Here is a 15,411-nt window from a genome sequence, read left to right on the forward strand (position 1 = left end):
TTAAAGAATATATCAATTTTATTTACAAAAATAATAATAATAATAACCCTCAGAGCACAAATAATTTAATTAATAAACAAAATAAATTAATTCAAAGAAACTGATATTCAAAATTTTTTATAGAAGTTTAATTGAAAATAATTCTATAAATATATATTAATGGGTATTATTTTTATTAGTTTCTTTTGATGAGATTTTTGAATAACAATATTTTTTTGGTAAAAAAAAAGCCTTTACGAAATTCACTATGGCGTCTAAAAAAAAATCTTGTCGATCTACAGCTGTCTTCCAATAAGAGTTCCCCCACCCCTAAACTCGCGTGTCAAAGGGCGTCTTTCCCAGCATGGCACGTTCTACGAAAATGGAGGGAGCTTCGTAAATCGAGAATTCAAACCTTGATGAGGGGTGAGGCGGAGAGAGAGGAAGAAGAAGAAGAAGAAGGGTGGGGGGATGAAAGGACAGGGGTTGAAGCAAAAGAGGAGGTGAGGTTTGCTGTGTGCTATTGGATCCAGGGTAAAGACCGGGTGGGGTAGTTTGACAACTTGACAAGAACACAAAGGTCGCGACTCTACTTCCAATTCAGGGATGAGGGAACGTCGCGATGTTCAGGCCTCTGTATATATATATATACAATAAATATATATATATAAACCCATATCCTCGGAAAATGCGAGGGAGCGTGTGGGAGGGAAGCACATCCGATGTTCTGAACAAAGGAAGCTTTACCCCTCGAAAGTTTGTTCCCAGAACGAAGGACTCATTCGACCAGCCCTATATATACCAGAGATACCTAATATCGAAACTTTTGGAATCCCTATACAATTCGATTCTTAATTAAATCAGAAAACAGATAAAACTCACAGTTCTGGAAAATCGAAAAAATCAACTACCGTGCAAATGTAATTTTTACCCCATTTTCAATTTATTCTCCCCTCACTTCTTTTTCGGCTCTAATTGCTATTATTTCTTTTTAAAAAAACTGAATATTTTAAAAGTATTTTATTTCGCATTTATATAGATAGATAACCAAAAAAAAAAAAAATTTTCGAAGAATATTATTTTGAAGAGTGGAGAAAATATATATATTCCTTTTGTGGGGTAAAAGTGAACACCGGTGACGATTGCAATAATAATTTATCAACAAAAGAGCAACCGTACATAAACTGAATCGCGTGCCGATAACCGTTCCCGATCGGCAATAAATATTTCACCTAACCGCAAGCATAAAGACTACTGCGCCTCCGCAAAAGCGTTCCATTCATACCGATGCAACATACATATAACACACATTCGCCTCTCTCTCTCTCTCTCTCTCTCTCAGTCTTCCTCACCCTTTACCCCATATCTATATGTATTGATACACATAACCCGTTACAGAAATATTTATGCCAACCGCACAAACATGATTTACAACTCTTAGAAAAAAAAAATCTCGTTCAATTGATTAGAAAGCTTAGAGAGACCTCGAGATAAGGACTTCAAATTTGTTTTCTTCTTTCTAAAACTTCTATTTGAAAATGAATAAGAAAACTTGAAAAAAAAATCCAATTTGCAAAACTTCAAATTTTATCAATAAGGAAAATCTTTAAAAACAAAATTTCCAATCTGCAAAACTTCGAATTGTATATCAAAACAGATTTAAAATTTCTCCACAATCTGCAAAATTATTTTAGTGCATATTAACGTTCCTAACGTTACTTATGTTACTAACATTACTAATGTTACTAACGTTAGTACCTATAAAAAAATTAAGAGTTTCTAAAATATATTTTCACAGAAACTTTGCCACTACTTTCCCATTACCACTTTCACTTCCACTTAAACTTTTTTTATAATTTTCATTCCCATTTCCACTTCTACTTTTTCTAATTCTCATTCGCACTTCTATTTCCCCTTCCACTCTTTCTAATTCTCATTTCCACTTTCACTTCCACTTTCACTTTTTTATTTTCATTACCACTTCCACTTTTTCTAATTTTTATTCCCACTTCCCCTTTTCTAATTTTCATTCCCACTTCTACTTCTAAGAGTTTCTAAAATATATTTTCACAGAAACTTTGCCACTACTTTTCCATTACCACTTTCACTTCCACTTAAACTTCTTATAATTTTCATTCCCATTTCCACTTCTACTTTTTCTAATTCTCATTCGCACTTCCATTCTCACTTCTACTCTTTCTAATTCTCATTCCCACTTCACTTCCACTTTTTCTAATTTTCATTCCCATTTCCACTTCCACTTTTTCTAATTTTTATTTCCATTCCTATTTCCACTTCCAGTTTTTTATATTCATTGCCACTAACACTTTTTCTAATTCTCATTCACACTTTTACTTCCACTTGTTCCGATTTTCATTCCCATTTCATCTTCCACTTTTTTATTTTCATTACAACTTTTTTATATTTTCACTCCCACTTCCATTCCTAATTTTTTAAATTTTCATTATCACTTTCACTTTTTCTAATTTCCATCCATGGTAATTAAAAAAAGTGGAAATGGTTGCGTAAATGGTAATTAGAAATAGTTTTAGTCAAAATGGCAACAGCTATAATGAAAATTAGAAGTAGAAAAAATGAGAGTATAGAAGTGGGAATGAAAATTAGAAAAAGGAAAGTGGGAATAAAAATTAGAAAAAGTGGAAGTGGTAATGAAAATAAAAAAGTGAAAGTGGAAGTGAAAGTGGAAATGAGAATTAGAAAAAGTGGAAGTGGGAATGGAAGTGCGAATGAGAATTAGAAAAAGTGAAAGTGGAAACGGTAATGAAAATAAAGAAGTGGAAGTGATAATAGAAATGAAAATTATAAAAAGTGCGGGAAAGAACATTAAATACTTCCTGGTGGTCGATTTTCGACAAGTTTCTGCAAAAATACAATTTAGAAACATTTTCTTAATTTTTTTATATGTACTAACGTTAGTAACGTTAGTAATATTAGTAACGTTAGTAATGTTAGTAACGTTAGTAATGTTAATTTTTCTACCTGGCAAAAAGTTATTAGACAAATATATTTTTATTTGCTATAAATAAATTTTATAAACATCAATAAAATATTTATCTGAGTATACGTATAGTTACTTTAACTATTTTCCAACTAACCAACGGTATAGTTGAATTTCTTGGCTAAATATTTTTTTCCAGTGAAGAAAGAAGAGAAAAATTGAAAAGAAAAACGTTCATTCTATAAAAGGAAAAAAAAAAAGTTCCATAAAAATGTGGTTAAAAGTCAAGATTCGTATTCTCAGTAAACAATGTGTTTTAGAAAAACTTGTTTTGTCGTAGTGGTATATTATATATATATATATATATATATATATATATATATATATATATATATATATTAAAATATTCCAAGGAAAACGAGCGCGAACGACGCAACAGGATATCAATAAGAGGACGAAAAATGGAGCTAAAAAAAAGGATATACAAGGATTTTAATGAGCATCGCAGCAGGATAAGAATTCGCGCGCGTAATTCGGAGATCTTCCAATTCAACTTTTGTACATGTATATATATATATATACAAACGAAACGAACCCGCGTTACCTTCTAATGAAGATTTACACACGCTTCTGAATTTAATCGAATGTAAATTACGTAACTAAATTTGCATAATAGATTCTAATTTGTGATGAAATCCAGTACCAATTCAATGAATTGTTTGTATATATAAATGTGATTCGAACAAAAAATTATGAGCGAAACATTTTTCAATTTATCCTGTAATATATTGAATTTTGTTTTTTAATCAACATTTTTTTTTTTTTTATGTAACAACATTTGTCATTGGACTTTCTATATATCAATAGAATATATAAATCAAATTGTAATTTTTAATTGAATTACAATTAATGCAGTAAAAAATTAAAGTAAATGATAATTTATAAATCAAATTCAGAAAGAAAAATTAGTATACAAAATTATTCTTACAATTGCATGGAAAAAAAAATCTTCATCTGGAATAGCGATAAGTTTCACTAAAACAGCGAAATTTTTCGCTATTCTAAAGAAACATAGCTGTTTCAGATAAAGATTTTTTTTCCGTGTTTTTCTATGAACCAGATTTAAAGAGAATAGAAAGAATTTGAAAAATCATTTTTCTGGATCAATATTCAGAGAGAGAGAGAGAGAGATAAAGCAAATGTAAAAAAAAAAACGTTTTTATATATGGCGACGGGCCATAATGTTCACGTTTAACCTATATGACCCCACCACCCTTTTCCATTTTACAACTCCTCTACTGTCTTCCCTAACTTCATTCTCAACCCAAACCAAAAACTTCCGTAAATCACAAATTCAGCAGAGCATCACTATTTTCCCAAAAACCGCGAATTCCTCCAGCAACAAATCTTGGACCCTTGTTTTGTTGAATCTTCGTTTTCAAAGAGAACGTAATTTTTTTTTCTGTATTATGGAAAAATCATCTGTCCTCCACATTTTCTGTCAAGGTTCACTTAATTTGGAAGAAGTTTTTTTTTTGGGTACCATTTTTTTTGGAAAATGAGCGTGTCAAAAAGAAGAAGCAAAAAAAAGAAGTTGTAAAAAGGAAAAGAAAAGTGAAGCCTGAGGGACATTATTAGGCGAGACAATTGTATTATCTGAGGCAGGTATATATATATATATATAAGATAATGAAGAGGAGAGACCCGGTGTCCTTGGCTACCAGCAGATCTCTTGAATTCAAGTTCCACGCGACCAGCGGTGGTCCACTAAAACATCTAACAGACGCGCGTTTAAGATCTTATACCAAGATAACGGGTGGGGTAGTGTACTTAGTGGGATATTTGTCTCCGGATTCCACTCTTTACGAGAAGACAAACAGCCAACTTGGAATATATGTTCTGATGCTGTATAACCTATATATGGATGTTTTTTTTTCTCTCTCTCTCTCTGTCTTTTTTTCACCGTTTATGTATAAACTTTCGGAAGCTAAATTCTAATTTTGTCGCATCTGTAATTTTGTTGAGAATTTAGATAAAGAGGAAATTTGTTCAAGGATAAAATTATCGACAGAAAAAGATGTTCAACAAGTTTAGATGAAAGTCAATTTTTATTTTTGGATAAAAAGTTGTTGTTTAGTTGTCGCTACAACAAATCTGTATTGTTGTGGCAAAGCAATTCTTTAGCGATACTAACTTTTTTTGGTATAACAATAAAAAATTTGTTGCAAAAAACACTACAATTATGTTGTAACATGTAAAAATTTGTTATAACCTTTTCTACTGCAAACTAAACGTATTTTTGTCCCGCAAATACTGACAAAATCTAACTGATTTTAATGTGTGTTTCAACTAATGATTTATCGTCAACTAACAGATTAATTCTACCTTATCAAATCGAGATGAATTTTAATGATACAGATAAATTTTAGAATACAAATGAATTTTAACTTACAGATGGATTTTAGATTTATACGGATGAATTTTAGCTTACAGATGGATTTTACCTTATACAGATTTACGGATGAATTTTTCACTAACGCAGATAAATTTTAATTTGCAGATGAATTTTAACTTACGGATGAATTTAACTTTACAGATGAATTTTAATTTACAGCAGATTCAAATTGAATTTAATTGTGGATCAGTTTTATATCCATACAATCTAAAAAAAATTTTAACGGATTGCTGTTTGCTGAAAGTCCAATTCCAAAAGATTAAGCACCATTTTTATTTTGAGTCAGACTTTCAGCAATCAGCAGTATAGATAGTTCAAAAAAGAATAAGAAACTTTTTAAACCAGATTTTGAGCAAATAGTCCGCTGTTAGTTTAAAAACATTCCACAGACTATTAGCGGACCTTTAAGAAAACAGTGATTAATAAATTAATCCCAATGTTAAAAATTACAACATATTTTTAACAAAATTAATTTTTGTGAAAGATTCCAAAAAAAACTCACCATTCAATTGAGCCCATGGAGGTTTCATGGTTTCAACAATGTCAAATACAAGGCAAAACATGCAAACTTCTTCTTAATTCATATATCGACTAATTATCATTATATAGATAAAAAGCCAGACATGGGTGAGTCCCGGCAAAGCCGGTAATTACCATCTTGACATGTTTTGTCTTATCATAAACGTGTGTCTTCAAAGCACATATGGCGATGACTGCAAACAATGCCAATTACATATGATACAGGTGCCAATTATATCCGTACAGCACAAAAACTAACACACTCACACACATACACCACCAATTCTCCGGACTCTTAATAAACTCACTGACAGTTGTTACTACGATAAGAACACGTGACCCTCATATTCATTGGATATTTCTTGAAAAATTCAAAAAAAAAATAAAAATTCAATATTATCTCACAAATTCCAATAATCAAAATTCCTTCATTTTTGCAAAATTACAAAAAATCATATACATAGTAAAATAACATCACAATCAAAATAAAAAAAAGAGAAAAAAAAACTCAATGAAAGTCACATCACAATTTAAATTTTACCGCCGTTTATTTTACGAATTATCATTTTCCGCGAAATAAACGCAACTCTGCGTGTCAAGAGAGAGCGAGAGCTTCTGACTCTGCGGGTGAAGACAGAAACGAAGCTCAACAAAGTGACGAGCAACGCACACACGGAAAAGAGAGACGTAACTTCAGTGAGAGAGTGAGAAGGGAAAAAGAGTGCGAGTGAGAGGGGGATAGAAAAAAAAAAAAAAAAAAAAAAGAAGCAAGATGGAGTGAGAAGCCATTCGATGTGTGCTCGCGTGTGACGTTTACGGTGGAGAAAAAGAGAGGGACCCAACACGCTGTGTCACACACTTATATACATATATATGAAATTTTTATTCATGTATTGGTGAATGTGTGCAGAGAAGCGTATCCTCCCGTTGAGTTTGAAATGGACGAGAGCGTCGAGCTGTCAGCGCACCCCGAACCCAACCCCTCGTTTTCTGATCCCCCAAACGTTTCGCTTTTCTCCCCACCTCGAAAATCCCCCGCAAAAAAAAGGGAAGAAAGAATGAAAGCGAGAGAGAGAGAAAAAAAAGAGAGAGAGAGAAAGTGAGAGAGGAAGGGCAGGAAAATGTGGGAGTACGAAAACTCAGGAGTCCCTTTTGCGTTTTCACCCGAGTTCGCATCATAATTCTTGCCCATTGCCCACCCTTCAACTGGACTCGGCAAAATCCCACCCTTGAAATTCGCTTCTCTCGTTTTCGCTTTCCCAACGAAAAATCCTCATGGGGAAAGAGCCAAAAATATCCCTCAAAATACACGAATTGGCTTTACAGAACAACTATACTGAAAAAAAAAGTTTTCCTCTCTTCTAAAAGCACTTTTTATAACCATAAGTGACTTTTATTTTTAAGAGATAGAATTTTGGATGCAGACATTTTTCCAAGTGCATTAAGAAAATGGAGCATTATATATATATATATATATATATTGCGCGGAAAACATGTAATACACTTAAGAAAATTGTTTGTTTTCCGATTTTTGGTTTAAAATTGCGAAAGAGAAGTATTTTTAAAGTAAAATTTTCAGTTATTATTTTTGGGATAAGAATTTTTTTTTTTTTAGAAAAAAAAAACCTAGACTTATTGCAAAATGAGCTAAACGATGTAGAATGTAGCGCCATCTACGAGGCACATTATTGATGCACTTGAAAATGAGTAGATACTCAATTTTGAGCTTAGAATTTTTTTGTGATAGCAAAAGTAAAATTTTTCATTTATAAACAAAATGCGCTCTAAATAAAGGGACTTTAGAAGCAGAAAATTGTTTGAAATTTCAAAATAAAAATACTATTAAAACTGATGTTTTTAAGTTTTTATTATATCTAAAATATTTAATAAAAACTGAATTTAATTTAACATCAATAAAAATAAACGTTTACATAAACATAACCTATAATTCGTTTGCTTCTAAGGTCCCTTTCTTCAAAACGCGTCACAAATATATATATATATATATATATATATATATATGTATTGTTTTCAGCTTGCGTTCAGTTAGGAAAAACACATTATTATAAAATTTTAATATATACACACAAAAAAAATCTTTATCTGGAACAGCGATATATTTCTTTAGAATAGTGAAAACTTTCGTTGTTTTAATGAAAAATATCGCTGAAAATTTCTTTGCGTGTAACGTGATAAATTTAATTTTCTTAATAAAAAAAACTTTGCACTATTTATCATAGAGAAAATTTTCAGTTATAGATAAAATAACCCAATTTTTGCTCAATTCAGTTTTTTTTTTTTTTTTTTTTGGGAAATAAAGCCATGATTTTCTTGATAAAAAAAAAAAAACAAAAACCATAGTTTTCACATTCACAATTTCAATATGAATTTTGAAACAACGAAAAAAGGGAGAAAAAGTCCTTATATATTCATTTCAAAAAAAAAAAAAAAAAAGGTTTATATATACTAACCGGGATATTCTCTTTTGTGCGCTCATACATTTTTGTTTCGTAGCCAAATTAATTCAAACTCTTTGGGATACAGTCCAGTCGCATTGTTTGCGTTATTCGCAGCGTGAATAATCACTGAGCATGCGAAATCAAGGGATAATAGTTCAAATCCTGCTTTTAATTCGATTGATAACTCGCGCTCTCTGTTACATAATTACGCAATCTGACAAGGAAATTGGTTTTGCGATCAAATTAAATTGTATATATATATATATTCAAAATGAATTATAATCACACGAAATTGACATCTCAGCACAAAATTGAAAAAAATGTACAAAACTTACGATTTTTTTGGAAAATGAAGACAACTCACCTGAAACAAAAAAAAAAGAACATATGTTACTTCCAAGGTAATAATTTTAGAACATAATAGTTTATATGATTCAATATTAGGAAAATCATTTTCGAAATCACGTTGACCAAATGTTTTTTCTTTTACTGGAAAAATCCTCGAATTTTTGAAAATGTAGGGTTTATTTTTTATGCCCAACCCAGAGTGATGACTCTATCCAATCCATGGGCTTCATTTCTCAATTCGTATTCATCTTGGTTTTCGTATATATATATATAGTATATGGGCTGTGCCTGCTCAGTTCTGCTATATAGGGAAGAAGAAACGAAAGGCCGAATGAAGGAGAGAAGCGCCTATGATTTATGGGAGCCATTACGGTCCTGATAATTATATGTTACCCTATAGCCGCCCCCTCTTATATGGATATATATATATATATACGAAAGAGAAACGAAACCAACGGTATGGATGATATCCTGCCTGCTGACCAAGAAAACCCAAGCTCTCGCCAGACGCATGTTACTGTTACCTCTCTCTCTCTCTCTCTTTCTCTCTCAACGTTACGATCGTTGTATATAATATATCCGATCGAATCGATATTCGATTCTTTGTGTACGTGAATCGCGGTCTTCACCCCTCTCTACTGTTTCTTCATCCGGTCTCATATAATTTAAGGCTAAGGTTATCGCAATTAGATTAAACACATGTTCCACTACTCATTTTTCGCATCACAAATTTCTTTCAAAAAAGAAATTTCTGATGGATTTATGGAACGTTTTTCAGTTTTTTGTCTTTTTTTTCTAAATGTTAATTATAAATGCTTGATATAATTATAATCCACGTTCCTAAGAACTGGTTATCTCCTATACGATGATTAGTTTATTCGTTATAATTACAGTTCCGTGGAGAAAAGAAAAATCGATTTTCTATAATTATTAGAAAGTACCACCGTTATTCGGAGAAAATAATAGAAAACGATTTTTAGAATATAATGTAAAATAAAAGAAATCGATAGGAAAATTTCAAGGTTCTTGGTACTAAAAGAAAAGTTCAGTGTATAGGCGAAAATCCTCCACCCTCGCTTGGCTGCTATGGCGCTCGTAAATATTGAAGCGAAATAGAGAGAGAGAGAGAGAGAGAGAGAGAGAGAGAGAGAGAGAGAGAGAGAGAGAGAGAGAGAGAGAGAGAGAGAGAGAGTCCGGAAACTCTTCTTGTACTACTCCCCATGGACCGTCTATTAAGCTGATTCTTTTACGGACCGCAATCATCTAAGTATTTCTTAACGAGTTTTCTCAAACCACATTCAAGTGGACTCCATTAGTCCATTCTGACAAAGCTTTCTGAATCACTTTTATTAAGCTTTAACTTCTCTTTTATTGTTTTCGATCAAAATGCCGAGTTGAAAGATATTCAATGACGAAATTTTGATACGATGGCAGCGGTGGGAACAGTTATTTCATAACATTTTCGATTAACAAAAAAAGATTATGACAATTGTTGAACAATCTATAATCAAAAATTGTCGACAGAAAAATAGATACGGTGACAGCGGTGGGATTATGGTTATTTCGCATGACAATTGGAAAATCAGTGATCAAAATTAATGAAAACAAAACTAAACGGTGGCAGCGGTGGGAATACTATTTCGTAACATTTTCCACTAATGAAAAGAGTAGGACAATTTCATTTTTTCCCATATATATATAGACACTTATAATTCTTAATTCGAAGCAATGATCATATTATTCTGATTGAGATGTCGTTGAATTTAATGTAGCGTTGCGTCACGCGAGTGACTGTTATATGAACGATGGTAAATCGGTGCGTCTTTTTATTGTGTTGCAGTGTGTGTCGCGTTTGAAAGTGGGCGCGGATCATTAACATAATCAACCAACGAACCAACCAGACAACTCGACACATATAATGGTGTAAAAATGCAGACAATAAGCTGCCATCGTCTGTAAATTTTTACTCATGTATTATAATTTAGGGTCGAGAGTCTATATTAAAAAAGAACCAGGTGTCCAATTCCGGTTTCTTTTTTTTTTTTCTGAATTTTTAGCCTCTCAAAAATCGGTTGGTCTTCGCATAATATAATTCTTTTCTTGAAGGAGCATGACCCTTTTAATTGAATGAATAAAATGTACTTTTTGAGATTTGGTAAAATTTTCTTTTTTTGAAGAAAAACTGAGAAATGAAAAGCTGTATATGTATTATAAGGAGGAGACAAGTTTAACGTACGGAATATTTATGACGTGTAGGGGATTGCCCCCGGTCGTTCGTGGCAGGAATGTAAATTACTCGTTTAACAAGTGGGTGTAAGTTTCACGAGCACAATGAAGATGAGGGCCATAATAATCGTAACGACACTGCCACAGATTTAGCGCATTAGACTATGCGAATATATACATATACAGCTAATCGGAAGGGTAACATTTTAAAAAATTAAGTGTTTAGTGTCAGAACATTATATAGAGACATTGTATTTTCTATAGAGAAATTATTTTTCATCAATTACCCAAGAAGGAAACAAAATTTTTTTCCTTAGAATTTTTGTATATCAAAGATTAACAATAGATGAAATATCATTGTGAGATGAGAAAATGAGTCATCAATTACAGTAATGCTTTAAGAACACGATTGTCAATTAAGACAATCTAAACTGTATTATCAGTGTATAAAATGTTTAATTTGCCTTTGCAAATATTATTTTGCTTTAGTATTTGGAAAAAAAAAATGCTGGACGCGCGCAATTGGTGGTTTGCTACCAAGTTGATGTCACTCTAATGTCTCTTACATATATATACCATTGGTTTTGGGTTATACGTATATCCAGGGTGTTGTTCACCGCGTTGCAATTAGTGTGCCATAAATTCTGGGGATAACGAGACATGGCGCCCTGAAGGCGTCACAAGACGCTCGCTCCAAGTGAACACATCCCGGTTCGCCAAACTCTCTTCGTCTCGAAAACTTCTTCAAGTTATACTCTCTGTCTCTCATCCTCTATATAAGTTTGGTTTGGGGGGAGGGAAACGGTATGGTCCGGGTGACAGTAGTATTACATTCGCTCCTTTAGAGTGTATTCCCTTTTCTCGACGATGTAGCCAGAAAACCCACGCGCCATTCGTCTTCCGCTCGACGAAAATAACTCGAATTTAAGAAGAAGTATTCACCTTCGAAAACAATACGGAGCAAGTTTCCATTGCGTTTATAATCATGCTTTCATCGCAAGAAGGAAAATCAAAACTCATACCAACAATGTAAACTATCCAAATGTATTTGTCGATAAATCACCTAATTCTATGAAGAAAAACCCTGTTACGTTTTTATACTCTTGTTTATCATAAATTTTTTTTTTTTTTTTGTCTAAATGAATTCTGTATAGCAATTAGTTAATTGGCAATTCGGAGAAGAAATTACGATCCAAAAGTGAAAAGGTTTTTTTTTCAGATTAATGCAAAATGCAAATTAAGAAAATCTATTAGCTAAGAGATTCTGTGTTAGTTCTATATTCAAAAATTGTACGATTTTTTGTTGAAAGAATGTTAAATGTTCGTACTTTATAAAAGATATAATAATTCCCATTGGAATTATAAATTTATCCGCCATAGGGTTTGGAGCTTCAAGTGTGACCTCAAGTTCTGAACTTCTTTAGCTGCCACGGTTTGGTTTTCCACGTGACATTAGGACATCCCGTCCCGTCGGTCTCCTTTCTCAGCCCTTCCGCCGGCGCTCGTGATTTATTGCAATGGAAAATAGAGGAGAAATGAGAAGCGACCCCCGCTTTACTATATGTACCATTGCGTTCCTTGCGCGCTAACGAAATAAAAATACGCCACCTAACCAAAGTAACGAAAAAAAAAAATAAATAATAAAAAAAGAAGAAGAAACTTACAAAAAATTCCTAACAGTTTTAAATGGAACAGCAATTATTATTAACAATACTTTGGCGATGGAGGAATCTTTTTAATCTTATCAAATGTAAATTTTTTTTAGTACAGAGTGATATTTTAGAAGTATTAATAATTGTGAGCTTTTTTTCTGTTTCAGATGCAGCTTTTTGGAAAATTAAACTTTTTACAACGAGATTTTAGGAGTATATTGTTAAGTTTTTTCCGTTTCAGATGTATTCTTTAGAAAATTAAATCGTAATTTTCGAGAAGGTAAGAATCGTTCTAATCTTATCAAATGTAAATTTTTCCTATTACCACGTGGTTTTAAGAGTATTACTAATTTTACTTCCGTTTTAGATGCGGATTATTCTTTAGAGAACTAAATCGTTCGTTTGGCGAAGATAAGTATTTATCAAATTTTATCAAATGTAACATTTTTCGAATATCACTTGGTTTTAGCTTTTTTCTTTCAGATGCAGTTTGTTTTTTAGAAAACTAAATCGTAAGTTTGCAGCACAGGTAAGAACCCTTTTAATTGTAAATGTTAGAAAACTAAATCGTAAGTTTGCAGCAAAGGTAAGAACACTTCTAATTGTAAATATCTCCTAATACCACGTGGTTTTAGGAGCATTACTAATTTTTTTCCCTTAAACATTTTTCTTCGTTAGAAAACTAAATCGTAAGTTTGCAGCAAAGGTAAGAACACTTCTAATTGTAAATATCTCCTAATACCACATTGCTTTCGGAGCATTTCCCCCCCACCCTTTCTGATACCGTTTTAGAATTGTAATTTTATTTCCTCTTTCAGACGCAGTTTGTTTTTTAGAAAACTAAATCGTAAGTTTGCAGCACAGGTAAGAACCCTTTTAATTGTAAATGTTAGAAAACAAAATCGTAAGTTTGCAGCAAAGGTAAGAACCCTTCTAATTGTAAATATCTCCTAATACCACGTGATTTTAGGAGCCTTACTAATTTTTTCTCCCTTTTCTGATACCGTTATTTTTTTTTCGAAAACTAAATAGTAACTTTTTGCATGTTTGTTTCCAAAAAAAAAAAAAAACCGCAACTATAATCACTTTTTCGAAGCTCTACAACCCAACAGACATTACCCTAAAGGGTAAATGATAGGGTGTGGGATTTTCACACTCGATTAGGGTGCTTGTTAACAAGCTCGAGCCTAAAGACGTTACATAAATCTGGTTCGCCTGCCTTCTGTGTTGGGTATCGCTATCTCAGGTAAATTCCAAATGAATAGGATTGAAAACCTTTTTGGAAACTGTGTGGCATTTAGTAAAACGTAGTATACATATATATATATATATATATATATATATATATATAAGCATAGAGGAAAAGAATACAAGAAAATCACCTCATTTCAAAGTTATTGGGTCGAAAACCCCATGAAAATTTTTAGGTGAAAGTTTTACGTAATACCATTTTCAATGCATTCTAGTCTCTATAGTCAAAAGAAAAGTTAAATGGTATTGTTGCGTCACTAAGGGAAGTTCCTCGATCTTCTTCTACCATCGAAAAGTTGAGCCGCGCGTGTATAATATCGAAATTTATGACCGGTCTCGGGGCCTTGTTCAAGATGGATATAGAGGTTCTGCTTCGTCTAGATCCTTCTCAGCACCTTCGGTCTGCGTCTTATTCTTTTTTTTTTGACTTTTTTTTCGTTCCTCATTTTGTACTTCCAGTTAGGTATATATATATATATATATATATTATTGCTGCGAGAGTTCCGGCCCAATCCGTTATATCGAATGAGTAGATTAATTGTTCGATAATGAGACGACGGCTTAACTAATCGAGCTAATCGAAAATTCCTTCCTGATCGATTGACCTTAAAAAAAAAACTGAATTTTGCATTGCATTTATTTTTTTTTTTTAATTCTAGGATAGTCCTAAAATACAAGTCGAGATGAATTATGGTCGATTGAGAAATATTTTTTTTTTTCTATTATTAAAATTTCTCTCTTATTCTTTTGAAATATTCGAAAATTAAACCTTTTAATTTACTTGAAACGGTATTTTTCTATAAAAGATGCCGTCGTTTTTATTAATGGGGGGGATATTTTTTTTTTATTAAAAATGCAATATAGAAACAATGAATTGCCTACAGTAGAAAAATTGAAGGGGATCATGAACTTGACATATTTTATTCAAAACATGTTTTTCCTAGTGTGACACATATGGATTAAAATGCTGATTATTCTGGTTTATAAAATGCACCCCAATTTGCTGAATATTTCAGTCCTAGTCGATGTTTTTTTTTTTTTCCTCTAAAGTCAATCGAGGTGAATTTTGTACAAAAATTTTGAAATTTCGATTTACAATTATTTTTTTCAATTTCTCTTTTAATAATTAAAGAGGACAATTAGAGAGAAATCAATTTTTGTATACAATGTAGTGATTTTTCTATATATATATACGGTTAAAGATAAAATAATATGAAATTATATAAGCAAGCTGTAAACTCATATTCGATATACATACATACTACAATTTGTACCTCTGGTTTATTATTTCGAGAAATTTTTTTTCCATTAGCAACACGATGTCAAGGCGATAAGACCGCCGGCGCTTATTAATAACGGAGTCATGAGAACCGAGGCTCGTGTCGAGTTTGCGTGCTGGGTAATCAGTATATAATGATCAGTGGTCGAATTGACGTATCGCAAAGATAATATATAGGACATAGACGCACACATATGGCAGCAGATGCGTTTCACAGCGTGACGTTCTCTAACTCGTCATTGATAGGCTCTACCCCCCTCTTCCCCTTCCTTTTTTTTTCTCTC

The 15,411-nt window shown here is 32.3% G+C and overlaps 1 protein-coding gene across 7 annotated transcripts in view; it reads right to left on the minus strand.

Annotated features, from left to right (window-relative positions):
• Window positions 1-15,411, minus strand: part of LOC127280923 (homeotic protein antennapedia-like) — a 364,206-nt gene that overhangs the window by 27,886 nt on the left and 320,909 nt on the right. Inside the window, exon 1 of one of the 7 annotated variants that reach the window (XM_051304327.1) lies at window positions 5,896-6,545. The exons of the other annotated variants lie outside the window; for them this stretch is intronic. The gene's annotated coding sequence lies outside the window, so the exon portion shown is untranslated. Of the gene's footprint in view, window positions 1-5,895; window positions 6,546-15,411 lie in introns of those variants that run through there. 7 annotated transcript variants of the gene reach the window in all.

This window comes from Leptopilina boulardi, unplaced genomic scaffold, assembly GCF_019393585.1.
Source record: "Leptopilina boulardi isolate dan_hultmark-lab unplaced genomic scaffold, ZJU_Lbou_2.1 LbouV2_258, whole genome shotgun sequence".
Taxonomy (NCBI): Eukaryota; Metazoa; Arthropoda; class Insecta; order Hymenoptera; family Figitidae; genus Leptopilina; species Leptopilina boulardi.